This window comes from Coregonus lavaretus, assembly GCF_964263955.1.
Source record: "Coregonus lavaretus genome assembly, chromosome: 9".
NCBI classification, from domain to species: Eukaryota; Metazoa; Chordata; class Actinopteri; order Salmoniformes; family Salmonidae; genus Coregonus; species Coregonus lavaretus.
Genome location: NC_139996.1, coordinates 43,636,091 through 43,663,640, shown reverse-complemented (window position 1 = coordinate 43,663,640; position 27,550 = coordinate 43,636,091). Strand labels below are relative to the sequence as shown.

The window sequence follows — 27,550 nt, the reverse complement described above, 5'->3', positions numbered from 1 at the left end:
TGTTCAAAGGAGTCAAATTAGTGTGGAATGGAAAGAAAAATAGAATGGCCAAGTGGTCGTTCCCGCTCTTCATTTCTTGCTTAGAGATTGGGGGCCCCAAGTTTTCACAAAAATGCATTAACACAAAACTATGTGAGAAAAGGTTAATTATGTCAGTTTCCAGGGTTACCCTTTAAGTCATGGACTCTTAAAAAAGCCGAACATGGATAGAAATGACAACCCTTCCAACACAAATATCTAATGCTTTGCATTATTAGCCTGTCTATTAGCCTGGGGGTCAAAGTTTATAGTGGCAATGCGGTTACCATTTAACAACCCACTAAGAAGCTAGCTACAGATAAAGGTCCGGTGTTAAAGAATGAAATAGGAATGTTCTGAAGGGAAAGAAAGCATGTTTATCGGACGATAGTACGCGGAAAGGCGTCACAATTCAAAAGAACCCAAGCTGCTTCCTCGGGCTTCGGCAGAGGTGTCTATCGTCAAAAGGTGAAATGTAATGGGTGATAATGTTCAGTAAATTAAGGTTTGCTATGGAGACAATGTACGCCCATGTCATGTCAGAGACGCCTGATAAACATTGAAATTACGTCAGACACAGGTCTCTAGGAGAATGATCATTATCTCGAGAATAAATAGATTATTCCCTCAGCACGCTTTAGAATCTAGATACTGCCTAAAGCTATTATTTCTGGTTAACAATTAAGTACCTCACTGCGATTTTTAAAAAACAATTTAAATTGAAAACATAGCTTCTTAGCAAAGAGCAATTTCTCATGCAATAATTTTGCTAGGACTGTTTGGGAGTGGTCTGAGTTGGGAGGGGGAAACTGAAAACTAGCTGTTATTGGCAGGGAGGTTTGGAACTCTTTCTTATTGGTCTATTAACACATTTACTTGCCCATGTTGACTCCAATGCTTCCCACAGTTGTGTCAAGTTGTCTGGATGTCCTTTGGGTGGTGGACTATTCTTGATACACACAGGAAACTGTTGAGTGTGAAAAACCCAGCAGTGTTGCAGTTCTTGACACAAACCGGTGCGCCTGGCACCTACTACCATACCCCGTTCAAAGGCACTTCAATATTTTGCCTTGCCCATTCACCCTCTGAATGGCACACATACACAATCCATGTCTCAATTGTCTCAAGGCAAAATCCTTCTTTAATCTGTCTCCTCCTCTTCATCTACACTGATTGACGTGACATCAATACGGGATCATAGCTTTCACCTGGTCAGTCTATGCCATGGAAAGAGCAGGTGTTCTTAATGTTTTATATACTCAGTGTATATGAAACATAGGGAAATCACGTTTTTGACTGCCCTGGGCCTTTAACATTGAATATTTTGAACACAGATATTCCCAATCGAGATCATTAACACTGCATTCCCTATAATTTCCTGAATGTTCATCCGATCAATATATAAATATATATTGATAAAATATAAATCAATAATAAATTAAAAGGGCTAGATCCTAAACTGAGATAAGCTTTACTCAGAAGTCTGAGTTGCTTATGATGGCTGATGTATTGATATTTGAATGAAAACTTTGAACAAAAAGTTACACTTGGAGATGTAGTGGAAATTCTAATCAATAATGAGGAGAGACAGGGTCAATCACCAATCAAGATATTACTTTATTCAAAACGTATTAATAAGGTAATAAGCGAGGCTGGTCCGCCCAACAGTTTTGACTGATGGGCTGAAAGCCTGGATACAAAGAATACAAAAATATTTTATAGCAAAGATACACCCTCTTAGTCTACATGACAAATAACAGATGTATGGAATTGGTCACAAGGTGAGACTTGATATATGAGAAAGGAGTATCCCCCAGCCAGATAGCATTTGCCGTGAAGACTGTTCTTATTGTACAGAAACCAGAGTTTGGCCCCCAAAACAAGGTTCCTCTCATCATTATCCATACCCGAGCCATCTCTCCCTGGTACCTCATTATACACAAACACCAATTCAGTCTATAAACTGCAGGCTCAGTCATGAATGGAATGTGGCTTGTTAGGTTGATCACCTAAGGCATCGTCAATCTACTGTCAGTGTTAACACAGACACATGAGAGTTTCTAAGAACCCTATTCTATTGCAGAAAACAGCCATTTGATGCAATAACAGAATTATAACATAATCTTGTAATTTTTGCTCTCACAGAGATCTCAAGCTACTGTAGCATTGCTTGAGAAATTGCTATTTGCTAAGATGCTATTTGTTTCTTTTGTTTTCAATTAAAAATGGTCGAAATCACAGTATAGTACTTAATTGTTACCCAGAAATGATTTGATATTGAGATCAAAATGGCTGCTTTGGACCTTTAACGTCATCACAGTTTTCACAGATAACTCATACTGCACACAGGTCTCACATCTTCTCTCAAGGCCCCATTCTGAGCATTTTCTAAAGGCCCCACTCTGGGCATGCTCAGTAACAGACCCTAAAACAATAGAGATTTATGGCTGACCAAGTAGACAACATAAGAGAGACGTGAGTGCCTGAAGAAATGCCTTTAGTCAATTCAACACTTGCCAGGGATGACTAAGGGTAAGAGGTTGCTCGATATTATGAAGAGGTTTCTGACAGGAGTCATCCATACCCCTCTGCTGCTCCTACCTCTTCCACTGGTTATCTAAGGAATGGTGAGGGAGAGCATACCCTTCTCTCTCACACACATACACATATAGCAAAACACACTCCATTTACTGTACACAGAAGGGGATACTCAGGACAGGACACACTTGGGGGTGGTCAAAAAATGTACTATTTACCAACTCATTTTAAAATGTTGATTACCAGGCACGTGCACAGATAGGGGTCTACCTGTGCCGGAGCACCTGCCCCTTTGCCCTCCCACTCGCCAAGTGCCCTTTTGGGTGGAGGTATAATTATTATTTTTGTATACCGTTTTTGTTGTTCTGAGCCCAGTGCCCCCCATGCCCCCAAGTCGTCGTGATGTCGTCAAGTTTGCTACCCACTACCCCGTCTGTTTGTCTACCCTGTACAGAACTAACATGTGCCTGGTTGTGCCTTTTTCCCAGTCTGCCCTGTTCAGAGATTGCGAGCGCCCGGTATCTAAACATGCATGGCTTTAAATGCTGTCACCGTTCGAGTGTGTGTGGCAAGCTATCTAGTTCAAATATCAGCATAACATTTCATTAACACTTGATTTACTGTACATCATTATCAATATTTGGTCTTGTTGGCCTGGTATGGGCAGGCATAAGATACGGACAATGAACACAATTGCATTTTATCTATGGCAATTTGAATGCACAGAAATACTGTGACGAGATCCTGAGGCGCATTGTGAGGCCCATTTTTTGCAAGGTGTCTTTGACCAACAGATGGATATCTGTATTCCCAGTCATGTGAAATCCATAGATTAGGGCCTAATTTATTTATTTCAATTTACTGATTTCCTCATAAGTCAATAAAATCGTTGAAATTGTTGCATGTTGCTTTTATATTTTTGTTCAGTATATTTCCTTATAGAATTATAGCCGCTGTAAGGGTGCTGGAGGTGCTGCACAGAGGAGCAATAGCTTATTTAAAAAATTGCCTAGCTGTGGATTGTGTGTAGTACAATTACAACGCATAGCCTATAGTCGGGAACAAACAAACAGGCCTAATTTCAAATACACCATATTTCAAATAGCCTACAATCGCGGGAAAACAGGTTAGAAAGCAAATGGTTCTTGTTGAAAAGAGAAGACTAATCAGTCTGCAACCAAATAGGCCTATTGAGCGAATAAAGTAAAACAACATATAGGCTTTTGGCAAGAGTGCACCGGCGATGGCCGTTACGTTTGGTATGGTTACGTAAGGCAATTTTATGGCCCTTAAACTGGGTCTGTGCCCCACCTTGGCCACCCCATTCAAAATGTTCTGGACACCAACTTGGTCTCAGAGCATTTCGTATTGTTCTGTAAGTAAATCCGAGATACTCCATTTAGTATGATATGTTATGTTTGGTATGGTTACATAAGAGAGATGGTTACTTAAGGCAAAAACAAAAGGAGGGTGGTTGGTTGGGGTAGATGGGTGGGCGTACAACGTGAATGTCTAGCAACCCAAAGATCACTTTTGTTTGCTAACCCTTCCGCTAACCCTAACCCTTTTAGCTAACCCTTCCCCTAACCCTAACCATTTTACAGTGCCTTGCAAAAGTATTCATCCCCCTTGGCGTTTTTCATATTTTGTTGCATTACAACCTGTAATTTAAATTGATTTTTATTTGGATTTCATGTAATGCACATACACAAAATAGTCCAAATTGGTGAAGTAAAATGAAAAAAATTACGTATTTAAAAAAATTCGAAAAAATAAATAACGGAAAAGTGGTGCGTGCATATGTATTCAACCCCTTTGCTATGAAGCCCCTAAATAAGATCTGGTGCAACCAATTACCTTCAGAAGTCACATAATTAGTTAAATAAAGTCCACCCGTGTGCAATCTAAGTGTCACATGATCTGTCACATGATCTCAGTATATATACACACCTGTTCTGAAAGGCCCCAGAGTCTGCAACACCACTAAGCAAGGGGCACCACCAAGCAAGCGGCACCATGAAGACCAAGGAGCTCTCCAAACAGGTCAGGGACAACGTTGTGGAGAAGTACAGATCAGGGTTGGGTTATAAAAAAAATATCAAAAAGTTTGAACATCCCACGGAGCACCCTTAAATCCAATATAAAAAACATTGAAGGAATATGGCACCACAACAAACCTGCCAAGAGAGGGCCGCCCACCAAAACTCAAGGACCAGGCAAGGAGGGCATTAATCAGAGGCAACAAAGAGACCAAAGATAACCCTGAAGGATCTGCAAAGCTCCACAGCGGAGATTGGCCTTGCCTGGCCTTGCTGCTATTCCAGTTTCAACTGTTCTGCCTGCGGCTACGAAACCCCTACCTGTCCCAGACCTGCTGTTTTCAACTCTAAATGATCGGCTATGAAAAGCCAACTGAGAGACCTGAGCCCTAGGACCATACGTCGGGACTACCGGCCGTGGTGACTCCTTGCTGTCCCCAGTCCGCCTGGCCTTGCTGCTATTCCAGTTTAAACTGTTCTGCCTGCGGTTATGGAACCCCTACCTGTCCCAGACCTGCTGTTTTAAACTCTAATGATCGGCTATGAAAAGCCAACTGAGATTTATTCCTGATTATTATTTGACCATGCTTGTCACTTATGAACATTTTTGAACATCTTGGCATGGTTCTGTTATAATCTCCACCCGGCACAGCCAGAAGAGGACTGGCCACCCCTCATAGCCTGGTTCCTCTCTAGGTTTCTTCCTAGGTTTTGCCTTTCTAGGGAGTTTTTCCTAGCCACCGTGCTTCTACACCTGCATTACTAGCTGTTTGGGGTTTTAGGCTGGGTTTCTGTACAGCACTTCGAGATATTAGCTGATGTAAGAAGGGCTATATAAAATAAAATTGATTGATTGATTGAGATTGGAGTATCTGTCCATAAGACCACTTTAAGCCGTACACTCCACAGAGCTGGGCCAGAAAAAAAGCCATTGCTTAAAGAAAGAAATAAGCAAACACGTTTGGTGTTCGCCAAAAGGCATGTGGGAGACTCCCCAAACATATGGAAGAAGGTACTCTGGTCAGATTAGACTAAAATTCAGCTTTTTGGCAATCAAGGAAATTATGGACGGAGTCAGGCGCAGGAGTAAAATAACTGGATGCAGATGTATTCCTTCCAGACATACAATGCGCCTACAATGGCAATCGAAACAGGTACAGGGGAAACAATCCTCCCTGACCAAACACAGTCTCAGAAAATACAATAAATGTAATGAAACAGGGGAAAATCAACCCTGGCAAAATAAATGAGAGAGTATCTCAACCGAGCTACTCTCCTCCCACATAGAACAATGACTCCCAAAGTCAAGGGGGCAGAGGGAACACTTATACACAGATGGGGGATGAGCACCAGGTGTGTGTGATTGACAAGACAAGTGGAGTGATGAGAATGGGAGCGGCAGTAGCTAGTAAGCCGGTGACGACAAACGCCGAAACCTGCCCGAACAAGGAGGGGAGGCAGCCTCGGCGGAAGTCGTGACAGGATAAGAGCATCTGCTAAATGACTTCCCCCAACAACAAAAAAATTGTTTTTCCATCGGCAGGGACTGGGAAACTGGTCAGAATTGAAGGAATGATGGATGGCGCTAAATACAGGGAAATTCTTGAGGGAAACCTGTTTCAGTCTTCCAGAGATTTGAGACTGGGACGGAGGTTCACCTTCCAGCAGGACAATGACCCTAAGCATAGTGCTTTAGCAACACTCGAGTTGTTTAAGGGGAAATATTTAAATGTCTTGGAATGGCCTAGTCAAAGCCCAGACCTCAATCTAATTGAGAATCTGTGGTATGACTTAAAGATTGCTGTACACCAGCGGAGCCCATCCAACTTGAAGGAGCTGGAGCAGTTTTGCCTTGAAGAATGGACAAAAATCCCAGTGGCTAGATGTGCCAAGCCCAAGAGACTTGCAGCTGTAATTGCTGCAAAAGGTGGCTCTACAAAGTATCGACTTTGAGGGGGGGGGGGGGGGGGGAGGGGTGAATAGTTATGCACGCTCAAGTTCAGTTTTTTTGTCTTATTTCCTATTTGTTTCACAAAAAAAAAATATATATTCTGCATCTTCAAAGTGGTAGGCATGTTGTGTAAATCAAATGATACAAACCCCTCAAAATCTGTTTTAATTCCAGGTTGTAAGGCAACAAAATAGGAAAAATGCCAAGGGGGGTGAATACTTTCGCAAGCCACTAAGATATCTACACAAGCCAGCCATCCATATACCATGAGTTATACTATTGTAAATATTAGGCTATATTATGAAGTTATTATTTAAGAGCATTTAAGATAAATCACAACTCAGTAAAAAATTTAATAAAATCGAGCTAGCTAACTTGCAGATTTACATCAATCAATATCAATGATCAGCTGATAGCCTACCCTCTTTTCCCGATGTCAATCGTCTTTACGAGGCACTGTAACTAGCTTGCTTACAACTTGTGAGGAGTGTTTTGTGGCTGAAATACATAGGCCTATGCTAGTGTGTAATGAATTTAGTATTTTTTCATTTTGAGCACCTGCCCCTCTGAAAGTTCATGGCCCTGTTGCAGTGGCAACCCGTCATTCATTCATTCATTTTTATTTTTTATTTTTTTGGGGGGGGGCTGTTTTGCATGTTATTTTCGCCTTTAATACATATCACATATCAGTTTGCAAACAATAAAAAAATCAAATTGAGTTAATAAAGCTGCATACAAACATGGTCTCTATTTTGCTTTCTTGATTAAGGCATCTCCAAAATATAGGTGTTTCAGCCTAGCTCATTGCTTTCTGTGGTGGTGGTGGGGCAGCCAGCGGAAAATACAGAGCGTAGGGGTTGGTAATGTTCTCTAGTTGCGCCATGATTGGCTCCGTGTTCTGTCAGTAATGGGGACACTACGTCATCACAAAATATACGGGGAGAGCACGAAAATTCAAGCCCCTTGGGGGCTGCCATTGATTTACATTAGAAGTGCCCATCCAAGAATGCTCAAGGTCATTAGCCACAGTTAAAATGACAACAAATCATGTTATATCTACCGTATATTTGATTGGACTGATCATGCCAACATCATACTTTCAAAATCTTAGCTAGCAAGCTAGACAAGCAGTCATCATCATGATTCAAGTCGACAATCTACTGGCAAATCCTTTTCAATCCTTGTCATATGAAGATAAATTATAGATAAAACGTATCAGTGCTCATCGGCCATTGGACATAAACATTACACAACAAGTTGGAAATCGCAAATTCAACAATGAGTGGTTTGGAAGGAATCAGTGGCTAACTGCAAGCATTGCAAAGCAATCACTAGCCTGCTATTCAGTGGAGAGCGTGTGTGGTCCAAGTCTGGGTTTAACGGTCTCTTTTCCAAGCTTAAAAGGATAAACATTCACATGCAACACCATGGGCCAAAAAAGGTTGAATACATTGGCCATACTGTCAATCCAGCATGACTTTTGCCGCATTCAAAACAACTGGAAACTCGGAACTGTGAAATCTCAGACTTCAGTGAGTTCAAGACAACTGGGAATTCTGAAAAAAAAGAGCTCCGACTGGGAAAATATGTTTTGAACGGTCATTCAACTCGGAATTCCAAGTCGGGAACTCGGGCCTCTTTCTAGAGCTCCGACCTGAAGATCACCGACATCATGATTCAACCTTGTTTTTTTCAGAGTTCCCAGTTGTCTTGAAAGCACCATAAATCCAGAGAATGCTAGACTTTGATGACAAAGATTGATGACAAAATTTGCCCATAAGAAGGATCGCCGCGCCACCCACCTGTTCAAGTGAGCACAACAAGGTAAGTCCAAAAATGTATTGCATGCTGCTGCATAAATGATGTAATATGCCAGGGAGATATGTATACTGTAGCTAAGAAAGTAATACTAAGTGTATGTTTTGTAGTAAGCTGTTAGTAGCCCATGTGCCTCACCCTAATAATTTGGTCAAATGTTTTAAAACTTAACCTACTGTTCTGACTTGGTGGTGCACATGTAACCTATAGCCTGTTTTAGAGAAATGTCATCATCAAATATTGAAAGAGCTTTCATTGTCTGGTTATATGCCCCCTTTATTTATCCTATGGTTCTGACTTGGTGTACATGGAGAATACTGTAAGAACGGCCCATGCTTTATGTAGGCCCTAACAGTTTGTGGGCACTGTTTGTCATTGTTAGAGTGCAGTTAATGTATTGTTTAGTGTTGTGTTGTGTTAGTGGCTTTGCTGGCAAGTTTTTAGTTTACCCCACCAAGATGTACATACTAAAATCGCCACTATCCTGTTGATTACTTCTCCTTGCCATTATCATTCACCTGATAAGACATGTGAAACTTTTTGTTTGTTGCAAATGTATGATGGGGGTCCCTGGGTCTCTGGTTTGCCTGGGAGGGGGTCCCTGGGCAAGAAAAGGTTGACAACCCTGTTTTACAATGATGTGAGTAAAAACAGATGTAGTATTGAAGTCATGTCTCGTCAGAAACAATTGCGCAGAGAAATACCATATCACTCATTTTAGACCTTTGAAGTCATTTTTATTTGCGGGATTGTATAGCAATCAACTACACACCGTCCAGGACATTTGTCTCAGGGGCACTGAATGGTATTGACTGGGTCAAAATAATGTGAATTTAGAAACAAAAAAAATCCCAGGAACAGCTTTGACATGAACTGCCATTCCCATAGCCAATCCCTCCTACTTTTCATATGACATTTCAGAGCATTTCTTGATTCATATAGCCTAGAGTATATAGTTCCGTGCATTGCTGATGATTTTATAGTAGACTTATGATGAGATCACCACAGGATTGATAATCATAGGAAATAATCACTAACTGGTAGTTATATGTGCTGATGGGCTGTTTTTGATACTGTACAGAGGTGTAGCCTACCACCTTTCTTCTCGCAATAGAATAAATCAATAATTTGATGCAATGTAAAATAAATCTTTATTGTTTCACCTTAAAATTCTTAAAATGTGATGTTGCATCAACTTATATATTAAACTTTGTAGATAACTGTTACTGAGTTGACTTAATAAAAAAGCAACTCTTCCCAAGAAAGACATTTAGCAGCCCAACTTATCTTTTCAAGTTGAAACAACTAACATTTTTACAACGTGTCTAATGAATAGCTGATTGAGAAAAGCCCTGTTTTCTCTTCTCTAGCCCTCTTCTAGTTGTCAGAATGTGCGTTCACACTTTGTGTCATCGCAGTGTCCTGGCTGACAGAAGCCCTGCCGCTGTCTGCCACAGCTCTGCTCCCGCCCTTGCTCTTCCTTCTCTTTGGTGTCATGAAGCCCTCTCAGGTGAACGCCACACAATGTTCTCACAGTTTTATTGTGTGTGCGTGGGACTATTTAACAACAACAAAATAATAAGTAAAAATGGAGATACAAAGATTTTCCTGGAAGTGGATGTCACATTATCTGTCTGCGCTCTATCTCTTGCTTTCATGTCTGATAAATCTCTTCTGGTTTGATTAATTAATCCATAAATTGATCAATACAGGATAATTTATTTCATTATTATTGTCTCACAGTCAGCTCCTAACATAGGGTCGGGCAAACTACGCAAGCCCATTCAATCTGGCCCACGAGGTTTGAGTAAAACATTTTTTTTTTGTAACTAGATAGAAATGATAATTGACCTATATATTTTCAAATAACTGGCCTTTTCGGACATGGACATTTATTTTGACAAACAAATACATTAAAAAAGAAAAATCTTTGCGGCCCTCGCGTTTAATCCCAATGTGGTCTTTGAGACAAAAAGTTTGCCCACCCCTGTCCTAACACCTCAGTCTGTAATAACCTGCTCAGCCATATTTATTATCTATTCATTATTAACAATCTCAGTGCCTGGCACTGTATAGTTTTAATGGCAAAATAATAATAATATGCCATTTAGCAGACGCTTTTATCCAAAGCGATTTACAGTCATGTGTGCATACATTGTAATGCCACTACCCTGGCATTACAAGCGCCATGCTCTACCAATTGAGCTACAGAGGACCACAAAAGAATACAGAATGCACAATGTTCTCTCCTTCTATACTAGACAATAAAGAAAATATTATATTTGGTCTTAGTCAATTTTTTTGTGAAATGTTAAATTGATATGTGTCAAGATGTGCTGCTTATCATGAAATGTCAAATCTAACAACTTCATTGGCATATTGATCGACAAGTCTAAGATCTTCCACCTCTCTCTTTTCTTCCTGTTCTCCCTCCTTGCCTCATGTCCAGGAGGCTGGGGTGTACTTCAAAGACTTTCACTTGCTGTTGATCAGGGTCATCTGTCTGGCAACGTCCATAGAGAAGTGGGGTCTCCACCAGAGGATAGCACTGAGGATGGTCACTCTGGTGGGGGATCAATCCTGGATGGTGGTTTCTCTCTGCTTGCCTCTCACCCTCTTTTCCGGGCCTCAGTTGCAGATGTGTCACCATCTTGGAGGACCATGTCTTTTTTAAGATATCAACACGAACACAGCAGAGGAGAGCAGGCTTTTCAAGTCATAAAATCCTCTGAATCTCTTTAATTTGGCAAACCACTCTTCATTGGTCAGTGCCCCTGTGGATTTCTCTTTGCAGGCTAATTTTGGGCTTCATGAGCAGCTGTGCCTTCCTCTCCATGTGGGTCCAGAACACATCGGCCGTTGCCATGGTGATGCCCATCGTGGAGGTGGTCATTCAGCAGATCTTGAAGGCAGCGAGAGAAGGTGAGCAGCGCCAGCGAGTTTTAGCACAATAATGATCCATGTTAATTTGGTGTCAAATGTTTACTCACAGAACTTGGTCATTGGTAGGAACTTAATACTTGGAACATTCTAAACTCCACATTATTCGTACAGAGACTGAGGGATCGTGTCAGAAGAATGAATAGTAAATAAGGTATTTTGGAGTTCCTCTGCATTCATTTAACATTCTTAAAAGGATCACCCAAATTAATTCATAATTTTCTTACCTTGAAAGCAATCAGTGAAGAAGAACGGCAGGTAGCTTAGTGGTTAAGAGCGTTGTGCCATTAACCGAAAGGTCGCAGGTTCTAATCCCCGAGCCGACTAGGTGAAAAATCTGTCGACGTGTCCTTGAGCAAGGCACTTAACCCTAATTGCTCCTGTAAGTCGCTCTGGATAAGAGCGTCTGCAAATATAAAAAGAGACTGCAATCCTAGCTTTGGATTTGCTTACACTCAACAACTGTCTGATAATTTAAACATTTTCTTTAGCATTGTATCAATTGTCCACATACCTGCTTTAATTTCACGTTAATAATTCTTATCTCTGATAGAACAAATAAGGAACCAGATGAAGCAGACTACACTATTCCAGAGGAAGCTTCCTCTCAGACCAATGTAAGTAGCAGATAGCTAACTTATCAGCGGTCTAAGGCACTGCATCGCAGTGCTTGAGGCGTCACTACAGACCCGGGTTCGACCCCAGGCTGTGTCACAACCGGCAGTGATTGGGTGTCCCATAGGGCGGCGCACAATTGGCCCAGCGTCGTCCAGGTTAGGGGAGGGTTTGGTCGGCGGGCTTTAATTGGCTCATTGCGCTTTAGCAACTCCTTGTGGCCGGCTGGGCGCCCGCAGGCTGACTTCGGTCGTCAATTGAACGGTGTTTCCTCCAACACATTGGTGCAGCTGGCTTCTGGGTTAAGCAGGCGGGTGTTAAGGAGTGTGGTTTGGTGGGTCATGTTTCGGAGGACGCATGACTTGACCTTCGCCTCTCCCGAGCCCGTTGGGGAGTTGCAGCGATGACCTCTCCTCCCGGAGTAAAAAAGAACACATGATGTGCAAGGGGCTGTGCCTAAGCATTGCATACTCTTCCTCTATACTGTAGGAGAGATTTCCACCCTGCCTGGGACCTCATCTTTTCAGAGTACATTTATCAGTGAGTTCTTTATCAGCTATACCTAGTGCTTCTCAGACGTACAATACATATCCTTATACTGTATGCCAGGGGTAGGCAACCATGGTCCTGGAGTGCCGCAAGCACTTCATGTTTATGATTTAACCGACCTGGAAGACCTGGGGCCTCATTTCTCAATCATGCGTAGGCATAAATCTGTGTGGGATCATTTCCACGCAAAGTGTGAGATTGATCAATATGATCGTTTGCTTGAGAGTGTGCATAAATTTACGCACAGTGCCAAGTGGTAGAATAAGGGAACTGCTTGTAAAGCGAAACCTAGTAGAAAATGTGTGAAATTGTGAGAATAGTAATTTCATTTCGATTTCATTGTATTTCCATTGTGAATTCATGCAACATATTTTGACAGGCTATATCATATAATTTCACCAATGTATTTATTACAATAATAATGGCTATAAAGTACAGTAATTTGTTAAATTAGACTGGCACGTGTGAAAGTGAAACCATTGTTGAAATACTATAAAAGATGGAGATAATGGGGAAAGAAAACTTAATGAGAGATGGCTGATCTTGCTCTGTTGGAAGATTTGACACAAGCTGCATTTCGCAAAGACCGCGTTTTTAGAGACAGGTGGGACTTTTCTGCAGAAATTACAGATTGACTCATCAGATATAGTTTCCCAAAAACAATCTTACTGGATTTTTGCGAGGACTTAACAACTACTTTAGAAAGGCAAACACATGCCATTCCGGTGCACATCCAAGTGCTCCCACCCTCTGGTTTTTGGCCACAGGCACTTTTCAGCAGGAGCTTACCAATCGGCATCTCACAGCCCTTGATGAGCCGATGTGTTGGATGCAATCATCAGCAAAATTAACAGTTGCATACAATTTCCATACACCATCACACAACAGGTTGAAGTCAATAGGGGTTTGCCATCATTGAGTTCCCAAATACGAACAAACAGAGCAATAGACGGTACCCACATCGCCATAAAAGCACCATCCCAAAACAAGATCAACTATGTGAACAGAAAACGCTTCCACTCACTTAATGTGCAGGTGATAGGTTATGTGAAGCGTAAAAGACGCTTCTGAATGTGGTGGCCAGGTGGAACGCGCTACTCAGTTTATTCTACAGAACAGCAATGTTGGCCTATACCCTACATGGAGAAGGGTACAATTGCGGCCCGCAATTCGGGGCGTTACTGCATGTGGGAATTTCTGCATCTGAAGGAACCCCTCTTTATACTTCTATTGGTAAATGTTTAAGTTAGGACAGGCGGGAGGAGGGGGCGCTCCAGTACAGTAGGTGGCCTTCATACACAATACGTTAGATGCCAGCCGCTGATAAACCCTACAGAAGAGGTGACAACGGTAGCCAGCTAGTCGTACACTGTAGACAGTGTCCTTTGCCCCCGCCTGTCGGACACTGTTTTCTCGCAGTTCTGTTAAAGACGGCGAGGGCAATTGTTCGGCAGGCGGGAACGAAAGACACTGTGTGCTAGCTTAGCCAGCTAGTCCTAAGTAGGAGTCTGGTACACAGCAGGCTGGAGGCGATACTGTGTGCTAGCTAGCTAACTAGCAAGTTATCACACAGTGTCACTAACTAGCAAGCTAGTTAGTTAGCTAGCACACAGTGTCACCCTCCCGTCTACTGTGCTAGCGGGAGGCGGGGACAACCGGTAGACAGTGTCCTTCGCCCACGCCTATGAGGCACGGTTATCCCGCAGTTCTGTTAATGACGGTGAGGGCAGGTGTTCAGCAGGCCGGAGCAAAGGACATAGTCTAGCAGTGTCGCTCCCACTAGATAGCAAGGAGGACTATGGTACGCAGGGGTGAAAAAAACTCAGAGAGTACTTTTATTTCCCTTTTGGGGGAGGGAGTTGTTGCGCACTCTTGCCTACAGGAGGGAGCTGTTGAGGTTGAGGTTGAGAGCTTCAAGTTCCTTGGTGTCCACATCACCAACGAACTATCATGGTCCAAACACACCAAGACAGTCGTGAAGAGGGCACGACAAAGCCTATTCCCACTCAGGAGACTAAAAAGATTTGGCATGGGTCCTCAGATCCTCAAAAAATTATACAGCTGCACCATCGAGAGCATCCTGACTGGTTGCATCACCGCCTGGTATGGCAACTGCTTGGCCTCCGACCGCAAGGCACTACAGAGGGTAGTGCGTACGGCCCAGTACATCACTGGGGCAAAGCTTCCTGCCATCCAGGACCTCTATACCAGGCGGTGTCAGAGGAAGGCCCTCAAAATTGTCAAAGACTCCAGCCACCCTAGTCATAGACTGTTCTCTCTGCTACCGCACGGCAAGCGGTACCGGAGTGCCAAGTCTAGGTCCAAAAGACTTCTCAACAGCTTCTACCCCCAAGCCATAAGACTCCTGAACAGCTAATCATGGCTACCCGGACTATTTGCACTGCCCCCCCACCCCATCCTTTTTACGCTGCTGCTACTCTGTTAAGTATTTATGCATAGTCACTTTAACTCTACCCACATGTACATATTACCTCAACTACCTCAACTAGCCGGTGCCCCCGCACATTGACTCTGCAACGGTACCCCCCTGTATATATAGCCTCCCTACTGTCACTTTATTTTACTTCTGCTCTTTTTTTCTCAACACTTTTTTTGTTGTTTTATTCTTACTTTTTTTGTTTAAAATAAATGCACTGTTGGTTAAGGGCTGTAAGTAAGCATTTCACTGTAATGTCTGCACCTGTTGTATTCGGCGCATGTGACCAATACAATTTGATTTGATTTGATTTGGTGAGTGTTGCCTACTCATTTGAAGTATATTTGCCAGTGGCGACCCATCATTCAGGGCTGGTGGGGCACAGCCCCACCTGTTTTGAGCCCCACCTGTTAAGCAAAAAATATATATACAGTGCATTTGTAAAGTATTCAGACCCCTTTACTTTTTCCACATTTTGTTACGTTACAGCCTTATTCTAAAATTGATTAAATTGTATTTTTTCCTCATCAATCTACACAACTTACCACATAATGACAAAGGAAAAGCTGGTTTTTAGAAATGTTTAGAAATTTATTAAAAAATGAAAACTGAAATTTTCAGACCCTTCACTCAGTACTTGTTGAAGCACCATTGGCAGCGATTACAGTCTTCTTGGGTATGACGCTACAAGCTTGGCACACTTGTATTTGGGGAGTTTCTCCCATTCTTCGCTGCAGATCCTCTCAAGCTCTGTCAGGTTGGATGGGGAGCTTCGCTGCACAACTATTTTCAGGTCTCTCCAGAGATGTTCGATTGGGTTCAAGTCCAGGCTCTGGCTGGCCCACTCAAGGACATGCAGAGACTTGTCCAGAAGCCACTCCTGCGTGGTCTTGGTTGTGTACTTAGGGAGTCGTTGTCCTGTTGGAAGGTGAACCTTCGCCCCAGTCTGAGGTCCTGAGCACTCTGGAGCCGGTTTTCATCAAGGATCTCTCTGTACTTTGTTCCGTTCATCTTTCCCTCAATCCTGACAAGTCTCACAGCCACTGCTGCTGAAAAACATCCCCACAGCATGATGCTGCGACCACCATGCTTCACCGTAGGGATAGTGCCAGGTTTCCTCCAGACGTGACGCATGTCATTCAGGCCAAAGAGTTCAATATTGGTTATATCAGACAATATAATCTTGTTTCTCATGGTCTGAGAGTCCTTTATGTGACTGTTGGCAAACTCCAAGCGGGCTGTCATGTGCCTTTTACTGAGGAGTGGCTTCCGTCTGGCCACTCTACTGCAAAGGCCTGATTGGTGGTGCTGCAGAGATGGTTGTCCTTCTGGAAGGTTCTCCCATCTCCACAGAGGAACTCTGAAGCTCTGTCAGAGTGGCCATCGGGTTCTTGGTCACCTCCCTGACCAAGGCCCTTCTCCCCCGATTGCCCAGTTTGGCCAGGCGGCCAGCTCTAGGAAGAGTTGGTGGTTCTTCCATTTAAGAATGATGGAGGCCACTGTGTGCTTGGTGGTCTTGGGAACCTTCAATGCTGCAGAAATGTTTTGTTTACCATTCCCCAGATCTGTGCCTCGACACAATCCTGGCTCGAAGCTCTACGGACAATTCCTTTGACCTCATGACTTGGTTTTTGCTCTGACATGCACTGTCAACTGTGGTACCTTATATAGACAGGTGTGTGCCTTTCCAAATCTTGTCCAATCAATTGAATTTACCACAGTTGGACTCCAATCAAGTTGTAGAAAACATCTCTAGGATTATCAATGGAAACAGGATGCACCTGAGCTCAATTTCGAGTCTCATAGCAAAGGGTCTGAATACTTATGTAAATAAGGTATCTGTTATTTTGTTTTAATAAATTTGCAAACATTTCTAAAAACCTGTTTTCGCTTTGTCATTATGGGGTATTGTGTGTAGATTGATGAGGAAATTATTTTAATTCATCCATTTTAGAATAAGGCTGTAACGTAAATAAATGTTGAAAAAGGGAAGTGGTCTGAATACATTCCGAATGCACTGTATGTATGTATGTATGTATGTAAATTAAGAGACCACTGCACATTTTTCTTAAATCAACATCTCTACATGTATGACAGCCATTCCATTCCAGTGTCTGTTGAATTCCAACACAGGCACACCTCATTCTACTGAATTAGGTACTGATTAGGTGATCACATGAACCAAATCTTATTTAAACGAAGAAAAGTATAAAATCCACTGCTGTGGTCATCACTATCCTCTTGCAATAGGACCAGCTGAACGGCAAAAACAGTGCTAATAGTACCTCAAAAGTAATATTAATAAAAAAATAACTGTTGACCATGCCAAAAGAGTTGAAAAGGAAAGTTTTGAGTGAGGAAAAGAAGGGTTCAATTCTGGCTTTACTGGCAGAGGGATACAGTGAGCGTCAGGTTGCTTCCATCCTTAAAATTCCAAAGACGGCGGTTCATAAGAACAAGGTCAAGCAGCAGACATTGGGGACAAAAAAGCTACAGACCGGCAGAGGGCAAAAAACGACTCTCTACTGACCGGGATGACCGCCAACTCATTTGAATGTCACTCAACAACCGTAGAATGACATCAAGTGACCTACAAAAAGAATGGCAAACGGCAGCTGGGGTGAAGTGCACGGCGAGGACGGTTCGAAACAGGCTCCTAGGGGCAGAGCTGAAGTCGTGCAAAGCTAGAAAAAAGCCCTTCATCAATGAGAAGCAAAGAAGAGCCAGGCTGAGGTTTACAATAGACCATTAGGATTGGGCCGTAGAGGAGTGGAGTAAGGTCTGTATGAGTGCAGGTATGTTTTCCGTCAACAATGTCATGTGTTCAATAAACCCATGCAGCTTCAGGGCACTGTTTCGTCCTAGTGGAGAGCGGTCCGGGAAAGAGGCGACAAATGCCAGTCATAGAGGAGGACTACAGCACGCTGGGGCCTATGAGGTGATCCTTCTAGCGTCACTCCTTTTTTTGGTGAATGTCTGTATTGATTAGAAAGTATGAATGCATACTTCTGTTTAACTGTGTATTGCATGACATCCTAACGGCCCGTCTTCTTCCCCCTTGTTTCAGTCCCCAAGAGGTTGTGACTGGGGTGATGTTCATCCTGATGGCGGCGCTATGGGTCTACAGGGACCCTGGCTTTATCCAAGACTGGGCCTCCCTCTTCCTCCCTCAGTGAGTTCAATCCCTTTTCTACTACTCTTAACTTTTGCATAGCAGCACCACTACCTAGCAACGCACCTCATGTTTTAAAAGGCTGTGTGATCTGGGACTAAAAGGCACATCCTCATTCTTTTCATGTAGATATGCTGGCTACGTCACTGACGCCACCATGGCCCTACTTGCTGGGGCTCATGTTCTTCATCATGCCAGCACACACAAGCCTTCTGCAGATAAACATGGTATCAAATATGGTACGGTACCCTAAATAACATTACACCTTGTTGTGGAAAACTGTATCCAAAGAATCTAGCTAGGTTTCCATTCAATTGGCAACATATTTTCATGCAAATATTATAGAATTTGCATAAAGAAAATATGCTCATTTTCCCACCAGTGTTGTGTATATACCAAACGGACTTCTGTAGTGGAAGAATAGAGATTGAACAAATGTGAACGATGAAGGCCAGTGTTGAAGATAGGTCTAACGACTTGCTGGCACCGAGGCTCAGCGTGATGAGCCAATCACCATTTACGGCATTGTTTGAATGACAGACCATCTGTGGGCTATCACAGGGGTCTCAAACACCTTATGTGGCAATCTCAATGAGGAGACATTCCCACAGAAGTCCTAGGGTCACTAAAGCCAGGAGAGGTGAACACTGATGAAACTTGATTCAACGAAATGACTTACTGTGTGACTTAAATTGTCATGTTTCGATCGTTTCAAGATTTCATAAAGAGCTATGAATTGTTATGTTTCATTGCACTGTAAGTGCTATGGATTGAGACAGAAAAACTGTGTTATTCTGTTTGTCGGACAGCGGATAGTTCAAAGAGGAGAAACACAGGGGTGTGCTCTTATCATAGTGTTGAGGTGTGGTGATTAGATTAGAGAATGCGTGTGAAGTTTTATGCCTTTTGTGTTAATGTTTTAGGCCATGCAAAGTGATGTTAATTAGACGATGGGAGAGACTGGTATTTGGTGCGCTTGGAAGAATAAAAGCTGGGTTTAAACTCCGATCATGGTGTCATTGGTAAACCGATCTCCTGCTGTTAAGACTTAGGATACACTGCTCAAAAAAATAAAGGGAACACTTAAACAACACAATGTAACTCCAAGTCAATCACACTTCTGTGAAATCAAACTGTCCACTTAGGAAGCAACACTGATTGACAATATATTTCACATGCTGTTGTGCAAATGGAATAGACAACAGGTGGAAATTATAGGCAATTAGCAAGACACCCCCAATAAAGGAGTGGTTCTGCAGGTGGTGACCACAGACCACTTCTCAGTTCCTATGCTTCCTGGCTAATGTTTTAGTCACTTTTGAATGCTGGCGGTGCTTTCACTCTAGTGGTAGCATGAGACGGAGTCTACAACCCACACAAGTGGCTCAGGTAGTGCAGCTCATCCAGGATGGCACATCAATGCGAGCTGTGGCAAGAAGGTTTGCTGTGTCTGTCAGCGTAGTGTCCAGAGCATGGAGGCGCTACCAGGAGACAGGCCAGTACATCAGGAGATGTGGAGGAGGCCGTAGGAGGGCAACAACGCAGCAGCAGGACCGCTACCTCCGCCTTTGTGCAAGGAGGAGCACTGCCAGAGCCCTGCAAAATGACCTCCAGCAGGCCACAAATGTGCATGTGTCTGCTCAAACGGTCAGAAACAGACTCCATGAGGGTGGTATGAGGGCCCGACATCCACAGGTGCGGGTTGTGCTTACAGCCCAACACTGTGCAGGACGTTTGGCATTTGCCAGAGAACACCAAGATTGGCAAATTCGCCACTGGCGCCCTGTGCTCTTCACAGATGAAAGCAGGTTCACACTGAGCACATGTGACAGAGTCTGGAGACGCTGTGGAGAACGTTCTGCTGCCTGCAACATCCTCCAGCATGACCGGTTTGGCGGTGGGTCAGTCATGGTGTGGGGTGGCATTTATTTGGGGGGCTGCACAGCCCTCCATGTGCTCGCCAGAGGTAGCCTGACTGCCATTAGGTACCGAGATTAGATCCTCAGACCCCTTGTGAGACCATATGCTGGTGCGGTTGGCCCTGGGTTCCTCCTAATGCAAGACAATGCTAGACCTCATGTGGCTGGAGTGTGTCAGCAGTTCCTGCAAGAGGAAGGCATTGATGCTATGGACCGCCCGTTCCCCAGACCTGAATCCAATTGAGCACATCTGGGACATCATGTCTCGCTCCATCCACCAACGCCACGTTGCACCACAGACTGTCCAGGAGTTGGCGGATGCTTTAGTCCAGGTCTGGGAGGAGATCCCTCAGGAGACCATCCGCCACCTCATCAGGAGCATGCCCAGGCATTGTAGGGAGGTCATACAGGCACGTGGAGGCCACACACACTACTGAGCCTCATTTTGACTTGTTTTAAGGACATTACATCAAAGTTGGATCAGCCTGTAGTGTGGTTTTCCACTTTAATTTTGAGTGTGACTCCAAATCCAGACCTCCATGGGTTGATAAATTTGATTTCCATTGATGATTTGTGTGATTTTGTTGTCAGCACATTCAACTATGTAAAGAAAAAAGTATTTAATAAGATTATTTCATTCATTCAGATCTAGGATGTGTTATTTTAGTGTTCCCTTAATTTTTTTGAGCAGTGTATTTTGTATTATTTTTAAATCGTGAAGATTTCTGTATGTACCATTTGTTAATTGTATTCTTATTGTGTAACAAATTCATCTGATTATTTTAAATGGATACGAACCATAGTCCTCATTTGAGTAATATTCCTCAAATTATTGTTTTAATGTCTAATTGTAAATGTTATTCACAATATACATAGCATATACAATTGAAGTTGGAAGTTAACATACACCTTAGCCAAAAACATTTAAACTCAGTTTTCACAATTCCTGACATTTAATCCTAGTAAAAATGGATTGATCTTTTTTATACGGTATGACTAGGGAAATAAAAACTGGATGGAAATGTGGTTAATGGTGTGTACTGAAGCTACTGTCACATTTGTGTAATTGGTATGAATGTAAACTAGGACCAAGGGTAGACACCCAAACGCTGTCAATGTATGGGGAAATTTGCCATGATGCTCGCTAAGGATAACACCTGTCGACAGCATGTCTGTCTGTCCCAACTACAAGTGTCTGGTCTGTCCTCCTGGGTGGCAAACCTGCCATCTCCTCTGGGGAGCCTCCCAGTCATAGCAACGTCACCATTGCCTCCATCACAGAGGTGGCCAGTAATGCAGCCACCATCGCCATCTTCCTCCCTATCCTTACCCCACTGGTGCGTTCATAGGCATTTTTTACTCAGAGCTTTGAATTGTTCGATTGCAATATTGTTTTTATCCTGTTTAGCACTTTGTTCCACTGTAAATTGTCCCCAAAAAGAGAGAGTCTGCTAAATGACAAATGTTATTCAATGTAATTTCTCAGTGGCTAAAACCCATTAATGTAACGGGATGGATACTGCTGTTGGGGATTATTAAGAGATCATTAGCAATAATATTAACATGATGAAAAATAACAAAATTAGCTACTATAATAGACATTCAAAATGAATTAAGGGTACAGAATTAAGGGTCTCTTTTGACGTGTATCTGAATGCCTCTTTCAAATGATTGATGAACGGCAGGCCGAAGTTATCCATGTGAACCCGCTCTACATGTTGATTCTTTACATCATTCACCTTTCTGCTTCCCTCATCCCTTCCAACAGCATTATTTCCCTATGGCCACCTCACCACCATGCACATGCTGAGTGTACATCCCCTCAAAGTACAGTGGTTCCGGAAAGTATTCAGACCCCTTGACTTTCTCCACATTTTGTTAGAGCCTTATTCTAAAATGCATTAAATATAAAAAAAATTCCAGCAATCTTCACACAATACCCCATAATGACAAAGCAAAAACAGGTTTAGAAATCTTTGTATTACAAATAAAAAACAAATACCTTATTTACATAAGTATTCAGACCCTTTGCTATGAGACACGAAATTGAGCTCAGATGCATCCTGTTTCCATTGATCATCCTTGAGATGTTTCTACAACTTGATTGAAGTCCATATGTGGTAAATTCAATTGATTGGACATGATTTGGAAAGGCACACACCTGTCTATATAAGGTCTCACAGTCGACAGTGCATGTCAGAGCAAAAACCAAGCCATGAGGTCGAAGGAATTGTCCGTAGAGCTCCGAGACAGGATTGTGTCGAGGCACAGATCTGGGGAAGGGTACCAAAAAATGTCTGCAGCATTGAAGATCCCCAAGAACACACTGGCCTCCAGCATTCTTAAATGGAAGAGGTTTGGAACCATCAATACTCTTCCTAGAGCTGGCCGCCCTGCCAAACTGAACAATCGGGGGAGAAGGACGTTGGTCAGGGAGGTGACCAAGAACCGAATGGTCACTCTGACAGAGCTCCAGAGTTCCTCTGTGGAGATGGGAGAACCTTCCAGAAGGACAACCATCTCTGCAGCACTCCACCAATCAGGCCTTTATGGTAGAGTGGCCAGAAGGAAGCCACTCCTCAGTAAAAGGCACATGACAGCCCGCTTGGAGTTTGCCAAAAGGCACCTAAAGACTCTCAGACCATGAGAAACGAACTCTTTGGCCTGAATTCCAAGCATCACTTCTAAAGGAAACCTGGCACCATCCCTACGGTGAAGCATGGTGGAGGCAGCATCATGCTGTGGGGATGTTTTTCAGGGGCAGGGACTGGGAGACTAGTCAGGATCGAGGGAAAGATGAATGGAGCAAAGTACAGAGAGATCCTTGATGAAAACCTGCTCCAGATCGCTCAGGACCTCAGACTGGGACGAAGGTTTACCTTCCAACAGGACAATGACCCTAAGCACACAACCAAAGCAATGCAGGAGTGGCTTCGGGACAAGTCTCTGAATGTCCTTTAGTGGCTCAACCAGAGCCCAGACCTGAACCCGATCAAACAGCTCTGGAGAGACCTGAAAATAGCTGTGCAGCAACGCTCCCCATCCAACCTGACAGAGCTTGAGAGGATCTGCAGAGAAGAACGGGAGAAAATCCCCAAATACATTTACATTTTAGTCATTTAGCAGAAGCTCTTATCCAGAGCGATTTACAGTTAGTGAGTGCATACATTTTAATACTGGTGTGTATACAGGTGTGCTAACCTTGTAGCGTCATACCCAAGAAGACTCAATGCTGTAATCGCTGCAAAGGTGCTTCAACAAAGTACTGAGTAAAGGGTCTGAATACTTATGTAAATGTTTATTTTTTGTAATAAATTAGCAACAAATTCTAAAAACCAGTTTTTGCTTTGTCATTATGGGGTATTGTGTGTAGATTGAGGAGGGGGGGAAAAAACAATTTAATTAATTTTAGAATAAGGCTGTAACGTAACAAAATGTGGAAAAAGTCAAGGGGTCTGAATACTTTCCGAAGGCACTGTATATGCACTACACATACAGTTTCAAAGACCCAGGTTGAGTGAATCCAGAAGAAGGGCTAGTTATGGTTTAGTTAACCCGGTACACAAAACAAACCCTCATTAGTACACAGGTCAAAGCCTGTTGACGTACCACTAGGTCTGGCGCCCAGGCTACTGAATGCTAACCATTGCTTTTTGCTTGCCTAATGCTGCTTGACTGTCGTCATTTCAGGTGAAGGCGGGGACTAGTGTGAATGTAATCGGTGTCCTTGCAGTGTTATTGGCTGTGACAACATGGGGGATTCCACTGTTTGACCTGGATACCTACCCTGATTGGGCACCTACTCCATCCACGTCAAACTCCACTGGATGGTGAAGTCAGTCAGGAAAATACTAAATATAGGGCCGTAGAGTAGTGTTTGTCTAATTCTGCGTTCATGCCCTCTTCTGAAGTAGGATACTCTGAACTATCTGACTGGGAAAGTCAAGGTACAAACATATTACCACAATATTTCCCCAACTTCCAACTTGGAAGCTAATGAGTAATGTTGGACTTCAGAAACTTGCAGTTGTGAGTTCAGAAGCTTTTCCAATAAGAATTTCTGAGTTTCCAATAGCACATGAACACAGCATTAGTCAGGATAGTTACTAAATGGTCGATGGCAAAATGGATCCTTTAATTGCACTCCTAACCCTCACCTCAAGCTTAGCCCACCCATTCTCCCTTGCTGGTCCAATGGAACCATTCTATTAAGAAGTTGAGGCTAAAGGTGCAGATTCTCCATGTACCAATGTGTTAATTTATTGGACATCTCACAGATCCTTTCACTCAATGGCAGGGGAGACCATTTAAAACAGTGGTCACCAACCGGTTGATCGCGATCGACTGATCCATCTTCAAGGCATTCCTAGTCGATCACCAAACATTTCTGTAGAAAAGCCCATTTGTGTTGCTGTTACGTTCCCCAGTTTCTGTGTTGTAGGTTGTGTATTTTCATGTATGTATTTCAGGAAATGGGTTCCTGAAATTCCCCACCAACAAGCAGCTGATTGGTCAATGAACATTGATGATTGGAGAGCTGACCCTGCGCCCTCGTCAGGACGCAGCTGTCTCCAATTACCAACTCCTTCTGAAGCTATATAAGCCCCAGTTCTGTTGCTCAGAAGAAGAGAAAGGGGAACCAGAATTGCTGAGAGTTACAGCATGTTGGTTGTATGCTAAGAGTTTGGTATGTACTGTGTTGTTGCTCTGATAACCAATTGTAATGTTTTGTGTTAGTTTGTGGCTCAGAGATTCTTTAATGTCCTGAGTTAGTTTTTCTCAGGTTTTTGTTGTGAACCAGTTTGTGCTATTTTTGTTTCATTTGTTCCCAAGGGGGGAAGGGGAAGGCACCTAGGGAGTGCTTAGGCAAGAGGCCCGCGGGCATACATTACCCGTAGAAGTTGACTGTCTATGCACACTAGGAAAGACCTGGGCGGACCATCCCTTGTATTTTGGTTAGTGCACCAGGTGGTGCTAGTTCAGTAAGTAGTGGGTAGGCAGGTAAGGTAGGAGAGGGGGCTTTGATATTTACTTTCTTTGCTTTGGTTCCGTCCAGCCCATTTTCCCCAAACTTACCGTGCGAAGGAATAAATTCCCTGTTAACGGTATTCTCTGCCTTTTGTCATCCTTACTCACACCTACAGTCCCATACCTCTTTCACACCACGGAGAGTTGAGTTGTAGCAGGGTGTTGCGTTCCCTCTTCCGAGAGGCGTGCGTAACAGTTGCGCTGTTGGCAGTAGGTGCACTTGATTCAGAAGCCCTGCGCACCGGGTAGGCAAATTGTTCCCATTTTGAACCATTTCATTTGTCTGAAAAGACTAAGTCCACCTACTCGCAGGACGGGAGACCTGTGGCTAAATCAAGTGCCTACTCGGCTGGCCAAACCGGATAGCTCAAATCACCGTGCCTACAGCTTCTACGACCCCGGGCACAGCAAAGTTTACGACCCCGGACGGGAGTAGCAGCGATGGGACAAGACTGGAACTACCAATTGGGGAGAAAAAGGGATAAAAAATACCAAAAATAATAATTGTTAAGTGCCATTATGACACCAGGCATAGTAAATTCGATCAGATTATCCTCTAAACATGGAGGTGAGAACAAACAAGATTAACCAACTCAAATTCCAATATGAGAGGTCCACCAAAGTCCTTCACTGAGGATAGCTTAGGTTTTGGGAAAACACAAAAAAACATTTTCAGATGGTGAGATAGTAAAAGCATGTGTGAAGTTGCTGACACCTTCCTTGAAGGTAAACAAAAAGATGAGCTCAGGGAAAAGATCAAACAGATCCCACTGTCAGATTCACAGCAATGAGAACTGAAATATTAGCTGAAGATTTAACTTCACGAAGTTATTCAGAATGCACCATGCATTTCATTAGCTGTGGATGAATCAACAGATAACACTGATAATGCCCAGCTTCTGGGCATCATCCCTACAACACCGCCTGCTCCGAGGCATTTTGACAGAGGCCAATGCCAGTTTTGATGACTTACTACTACACAACAATGTCAGATGGCTCAGCAAAAGCAGGGTTTTGGCCATTCAAGAGGAAATCAAAGCTTTCTTATCAGAACAAAAGAGTGACAAGGCAACTCAGTTTTCTGAGTTTTTGTAAGAGGAGAAGATGGAAACAGTTGCATTTTTGACAGACATGACATCACACCTTAATCAACTTAATGTTAAGCTGCAGGGACGGGACAACACAGTGTGTGATACGATAACAGCAGTCCGGGCTTTCCTGAAGAAATTGTAGCTTTTCAAGAATGATCTCCAGTGAGAAATTGTCCACTTCCCCAAACGCAGGGCGACAAAGATGTTCACAACCATGTAGATTTCATCCAGAAGCTGATGGATAACTTCAAGGCTCGCTTTGATGACTTCACTGTTGGAAGAGAACTGCTGCTGCTTATCCAGAACCCCTTCTTGGTCACAAATGTGACAAAGTTGTCAGAAGAAGCATAACAGACCGTCAGATGGGTAGTTGTTGCAAATTGAGTTAATTGAGCTGCAAAAAAATGAGGCTTTGAAGGAGCAGGCTGGTGATTGTGACCCTGTCACTTTCTGGGGAAAGATGGTGCCTGCAGCTGATTTCCCTGTTCTCAAGAGACTGGCACTAGACATCCTGACCATGTTTGGCTCCACATACAGCTGTGAATCAGCCTTTCCACAATTAACTTTATTAAAAACAAATACCGCACCAGGCTCACCAATGAACAGTTGCTTTCACACCATTCGTGCCAAAGTTCAAAGCATTGGCAGGAGACAAAGTGTAATTTCTCTCATTGATGCAATGGCAAGGCCCAGAGTGACTTATACATGAATGTTGCATGGCCCACAGTGACATTCTGTGCATTCAGATTATAATTTTTGTTAAGCTCTCCTTTGTTCTCCAGAAAACATACACTTTATTTCATAAAGAAAACTTTAAAAAATCATCAAGGCCCATGTACAATGGTTCACAGTGCACTTTTTGCATAGAAAATATGCAACCACTTTTGTTAAAATAAAAATAAATAATATGTCATTTAGCAGACGCTTTTATCCAAAGCGACTTACAGTCATGCGTGCATACATTTATTTTTTTGTGTATGGGTGGTCCCGGGGATCAAACCCACTACCGTGGCGTTACAAGCGCCGTGCTCTACCAGCTGAGCTACAGAGGACTCTGTTCTTCAGCAATGTTGATGCAATGTTGCACATGTTTACATTCTAAAGAAGTTGTAATTAATTCAAGTTCTTAGTCTCATTTTATGTGCATTTTATATAACAACATGTTTCCTAAGTCGTAGATGACTATGTTTGTTACTATGCTGTACCACAGTGCCTATAAAGGACCATATCCATCCGGACCTTTGCCACCTAGGAAATTTGTGTCACTGGCCCTTATTCAAATAGTATTTTATTTTTTTACTTTTAGGGGGTAGATCAGCTTTAATTTTGCAGATAGATTGTAACTTCCATCAATGTAATTGTCTGCATCACTTCCAAACCCCCATATGTTTTTTTCCCTCATATACACACACATACACACACATATAAATACATA

The 27,550-nt window shown here is 43.0% G+C and overlaps 1 pseudogene across 1 annotated transcript; it reads left to right on the top strand.

The window, feature by feature from the left end:
- Positions 1–2,570: 2,570 nt before the first annotated feature.
- LOC311135367 (solute carrier family 13 member 1-like) lies at positions 2,571–26,466 on the top strand (annotated as a pseudogene). The gene is made up of 9 exons: positions 2,571–2,645; positions 9,746–9,874; positions 10,814–10,951; positions 11,159–11,299; positions 17,973–18,077; positions 18,207–18,321; positions 21,189–21,333; positions 21,682–21,823; positions 26,308–26,466. The product of its transcript is annotated as a solute carrier family 13 member 1-like (transcript).
- The last annotated feature ends 1,084 nt before the right edge of the window (positions 26,467–27,550 follow it).